Source organism: Lissotriton vulgaris, chromosome 7 (genome assembly GCF_964263255.1).
Source record: "Lissotriton vulgaris chromosome 7, aLisVul1.2, whole genome shotgun sequence".
In the NCBI taxonomy this organism is placed as follows: domain Eukaryota; kingdom Metazoa; phylum Chordata; class Amphibia; order Caudata; family Salamandridae; genus Lissotriton; species Lissotriton vulgaris.
In genome coordinates, this window is record NC_141695.1 from 166,196,030 (window position 1) to 166,202,029 (window position 6,000).

Genomic DNA, 6,000 nt, shown 5'->3' on the forward strand with positions numbered 1-6,000 from the left:
AAATTGTGATTCCTTACATTGCGAGAGTCAAAAATCTGCTAATTTCCTTGCGATTTCTAATTTGGCGATTTCTCAGTTAGCGAAATTCGCAAACGGGAAATTGCAAAGTAAGGAATCGCTATGGTATTTATGAATAAATCACAAGTTGCAAATTCACGAAATTCGCAATTTTGAGAATTGCAATTACCACCAAGTAGGAGCAGGTGGTAACCAGGTGCAACTTATTTAAGGAGTCCCAGAATGCAACAGACTTTTCTCCACAATGGCTGGGCTGTACGTGATAGCCAGGAGGCTGCGACTCAGAGCTGCTGCACAGAGGAGGAGATGCCAGGAGAGGATATTCCGTGCGCCCATTTACATCTTCCAGCGCACTGAGGAGGACATCTATACCCACTACAGACTGGATGAAGAGAGTATCCTTGATTTAATTGAGAAACTCAAACCCTTCCTTGAACACCCCACACGCAGGACACAATCTAACCCAACCCTCATCCAGGTCCTGTGCTCACTGCACCTCTTGGCATCAGGTAGTTTCCAGGGGGTGTTAACCTCAGCAGGAGGGGTGTCACAAAGTGCACTTTCGTGCTTTTTCCACGCATTCCTTGATGCCATGGTACAGAACACATCATCACAGACATGGTTGCAAAATACCCAGGCAGCACACACAATGCTTTTATCTTCCGTCACAGTGGGATACACCGTAGACTCACAAGTGGGGGGTTTGGCGAGGGATATATACTAGATAAATGCATTTGAACAGAGGCCACATTTGTAAAGACAAGCATGTGCAAAACTGTGTATAACCATATCCATCCCACCTCACAGGTGACAGTGTGTATACTGACGCCCTACCTGAATCCTGCCAATGCTGGGGAGCGGCGATACCACAGAGCACTCATAGCAACCAGAGACACCATTGAGCGCACATTCGGGATACTCAAGAGCAGATTCAGATGCCTCCACAAGGGCGGAGGGGCACTACAATACAGCCCCCAGACCTGTTGCAAGATAGTGGTAGCATGTGCCATGCTGCACAACATTGCCACCAGGAAAGGCACACAGGAGGAGCTCAGTGAATCCGATTCATCTGACGTGGAGGGGCCTGGCCCAGGACGTATGCCAGCCGGTGTAGCTGGTGCAGGTGCTGGGTGCCAGAGGCGAGATGAGATTACACGCAACTATTTCTAGGTAAGTAAATAAGACACAATGCTAGATCTCATTTGTGCGACTGTGTTTTATTCCTTAACTGCAGGATCAATTATGTCACACAGCCTGAATGACACCCAATGTCTCTCCCAATGTCCAGCACATGTTATTGTCACAGTGCTAAAGTTTAAACTGGAGCAATAGTACAAGTACAGTGGGTAGCTGCACCCATCCAGTGTTCACATTCGCTGCACCTCACATGCAGCGCTGTTGTGAGGAAGGCCCTGTTTGTGGTTGCCCTGAGCCCTCCTCAGTTGGGCCATTAGGCCTACTGTTATGGCCACTACGGCGCCTATCCATGGTGGGTGGGGGGGTGGCGCTGCTCCTCCCTGATAGTGCATCCTCTTCAGTGGGAGTCAGGACACCTGGCCCAGAAGTGCGAACTGCCCGCAGCTCATCTACTGCTGATGTGATTTGCACCAGTGCCCTAGCAACGTCCTGGCTGTTGTGTGCCACCTCGCACTGCATGCAGATGCTGCGCCTGGATAGGACATTGGTGGCAGAGGACAAGCGGTTCACCGCCCGTGTGTATAGGTCCAGGCGCTGCATCTCTCTGAGCCTAGCAGCACGGTCAGCCTTTAGTTCTTCACAAAGTGCCTCCCGGGCACCTGGCATGCCCCTGAAGCCTGCCCTCACTTCCCTCTGTAATGCTTTGATGTTTTTTGTGTGCAGGCGCTGTACCTGCAACATGTGCATCTCCAGGATGGCAAAGACTGTTTCCTCCCCAGGATCTGCACCACTGATGGGTGTGCGTGACCTGTGCTTGCTTGTGACTTGTGGGATTGCATCAGCACATGCAAGTTCTTGTCGCTGTGGCTGTGTTGGATCAGGGTGCACATTGACATCAGTGTCCTGGCCCTCATCTTCCAATGGGGCTAGTGGTCGGACAACATGTCTCCTGCGTTGCTTTGGAGGTTTGATGGGGCTGTCCTCCTCCTCTGTGTCCTTCTCTTGCCCTGCTGCTTATATGTTTGGGGAATCTGCCTGTCTCCCACTGCCTGTAGGCTGTGTTCCACATGGTGCTGTGGTTGTGATGTCATCAAGCTGTACCTGAGTTTCCGAATAGCAGATTTGCGAAATTCACAATTTTGCGATTTTTTTCGTTAAGGAATTGCAAAATTGCGATTTTTTGGGTTAAAGAATCGCAATTGGGGATCTCGCAATGTAAATAGCAATTTTTACAGAATTGCTATTTATTTGCGATTTCTTACATACATAACATTTTGCGATTCTGAATTTGCGATTCACGAAAAATCGCAAATTCAGAATCACAAATAGGTTGCTTGATACATATGGCCCATAAAGTGTGGAAAACTGTTCTTATGAGTAGTACAGAAGAAATGTATAGATGAAAAGTAGTGCAACATAAATCCCACTTTCTGAGTACAATCTATCACCACTCTTTGAATTCTGAATATCAATTTAGAAATACACACGGAGGGCTCAGAAACAGCAACCCTCTATTTAAGTTAATATCAAAGGACCCTTCGTCAAGGTAAGTTTGGAAGCCTTTCAGACCAACCTCTTAACAAATACATGAGATTTTTAACGTTATTTTTGCCAAATGGGGGCCCGCATTTTAAGGATGTGTGTGCTTGTTGTTAGTATTCCAGACTGTGTAGTGATGATCTGAAAAAGATTACATTTAAAGTTACTAGATTTAGAAGTTTTTAAGGTTTGTTTGATTAATTTCCCCAAACCTTCAGTTCTACTAGACATGATCAGTTTTAGAGATGTTTGGAATATTGGATTTATGTAGCCAGACTTACAGAGCCCACCAAATCGATTCCCAAACTCAGAATATAAGTGGCCGAAAGATATCAAAAATGCTCTAAAAAGGTATTATGTTCCGTTTTCCAAGGACAACGCTTACTAACTAACATTTTGGTCTCTCTCAGGAAATTAAGTGAGGCTTCAACTTGGGTTTTGCTTCACAATTTTGCTATGATAAACATTTTTTCGGAGATCGAAATTTTCTGTGCCTCTAGGATTCACTAACTACCATGTGAGAGGAGGTGAATTAAAGGACTTTGGGGCATATTTACAAGGGCTTTATCTTTCCTTTTTTGGCTCAAAAAGTAAAAAAAGCAGAGATAAAACTATCACCCTATTTACAAGAGGGTGCTAACATGCATAATCGCATGTTAGCACCCTTTTTCCCCAACGCCTCCCTTTGCATCTCTAAGGAGATGCAAAGTGGGTGTCACTGGGCGTACCCCGGATGGACAACCTTGCAAATATCGCTGATTTTCACATCACAATATTTACAAGGCTGTCCCAGCATTTTAGCACACGTTAGTTTTTTGGAGAAAACCATGTTTTCTCCAAAAACTAACGTCTGCTAAAATGCAGACTTACCTATCCCCAACATTAGGGTGGATTATGCTGATACGACCCCATTGGTCGTATCAGTAAGGTTATCACCGTTTTGCAGGGAACATCGCTGGAAAACCAGCGATGTTCCCTGCAAAATGGCGATAACCTCGCTATCTCCTGAATTTTTATCGCCCTGGAGAAACGTGTTGTTAATAACTCGCTTCCAGGGCGATAAATTCCAGAGATACCCTGCGACAATAAATTATCGATAAGCACGGCCAACGATAATTATCGCTGGCTGTTGATAATATGCCCCTTTGATTTTTGATTCTATGTACTTGTCAACCTCTTGACTTTAATGTCCAGCGAAGTCAGAAGTTTAAGAGGGTGATCACCTTAACGTGAAGGAGAATGAAAACGTTTTGGTGGGTAATGTCTTTGAAAAGTGGATGGCCCCATTAAATCCTATGGAAGCTGATTGTGAGTCAGGGGAGGGAAGCACCTTGTGTGGTGGACTGCTCTGGTAAGCACTGACCTCAGCTCCTTTCAAACATGTGCCTTATTTGGCAAAAGCACATGGTCAGGTGTTGGTCGCCAATATTTTGGATTTGTAGATGCTTGTATTGTTGTCGTGGTTATTCCAAACCCTTCATATTGAGCAAGCTGCAAGGCCTTAATCAGTCTAAAAAAAAGACAAAAGTAAAAAATATTTTTGGGCTTCAAAATGCACGTATTTCCATAGTAGTCCATAGTATTTAATCCCTTCGCAGCCAGGTCTCCCCGTGCGACCCGTTGTTTTGGCTATTTGGGAGAGTTTGCGATTAGACCCCATAACTTTTTGTCCACAATAGATATCCACACCAAATATATGTGCTTTTCTTCCAACATCTTGATGATTCTAAAGGTACCCAGGGTTTGTGGATTCCCCTGGAGGGTATAGAGAATTTAGGCAAAATACAGAAACATTTTTAGTTTTATGTAAAAATGTGCTGCAGAAGACAGTGTCTCAGTATTTCCCCTGTAAATGGTATCAACAAAGGGTTTGTGGTGCTAAAATTACCACATTCCCTGCTTTCAGGAACAGCAAACGTCATTTAACTGGGAGATAGCTTATTTTTCCTATTTTGTGTACTTTCAACCGCCTTTCAGTTAGTGATAGAAATGGGTGTGAAACCAATAATGAATCCCAGAAAGCTATACATTTTTCAAAAGTAGAGAAAATCCTGAATTCAGCAAGGGGTCATTTGTGTAGATTCTTCAAGGTTTTTTCATAGAAACAAACTGTTGAGAATAAAAAAATATTGAAATTAAGTTGAAAAAAACAGCCATTTGTGCCTACGTTTTCAACTGTAACTTCTTCTAAGTATGACAGATTTTTTAAAGCAATATACCTTTACATACGCTGGACCCTTCTGGTTTGGGAGGATATATAGGACTTGTAGGTTCGCCAAGAACCCGAGAAACACAGAGCCAATAACTTGGCTGCGTCTTGCAGTGGCTTTTCATTGTGTACCGGATATACAGCAATTAATTTGGTAAAATATAAAGAGTTAAAAATAGGTACCAAAGAAACATTTATATTTCCGAAACAAAACTTACAGCTAGATGCAGAAAGCGAAATACCGTTCGCAAAGGGGCAGATTCTCAGAATCTGCCCCTCTGCGACCGTTATTTATGCATTTGGGATGCATCATCCCAAATGCATAAATCGCTATTTGCGATTGCATTCAAGGAATCTCAAATTTAGATTCCTTAAACGCAACGCATGAATGTAAAATAGCTAGCAATTTTGCTGATAGGGGTCGCTATTTACCATGAAATCAAACTTCATGGTAAATACGAAAACTGTGAAAAATGCACTAAAGTGCATCATTCAAAGTTGTATGTTACACATTGGACATGTGTGTGCACAATACCAGTGTCCAGGTCAATTTAAGGGGTGCAAGAGGGTGTCCTTTGGACACCCGTCACCCTTGAGATTGCATTCTCAAATTGCGATTAGCTAATTGCTAATCGCAAATTGAGAATTCCTCCCCATTCATTCCTATGGGCCTCTTGGCCAATAGGAATCAATGAGATGTCATTCCTTATTTGTGAATCGCACCCTGCGAGTCGCAGAAAAGGAATATTTAGGAATTGCTAATATTTTAGCAAATCCTAATTGCATCTGATTTTGCGAGTCCCTAAATGCGAATCCTTAAACTTTGCAATTAAGGACTCGCAAAATCAAACGTTGATGCATCTAGCAGATAGAGTTTAGAAGCAGTGGTTATTTGCACATCTCTAAAAATTGTGGGTACCCATACAAGCATGTGAATTTGAGGACATCTTTAAAAACAATATGTTTTGGGCCCTTCCCGGTGGCAGACACTGGGCCACCCACATAAGGGAGGTGCCATTTTTATTGGGAGACCTGGGGGAATGCTGGGCAGTGGGAAATTCGGGGATTATTTCTGATTCTAGAAGATTGTGCCACAG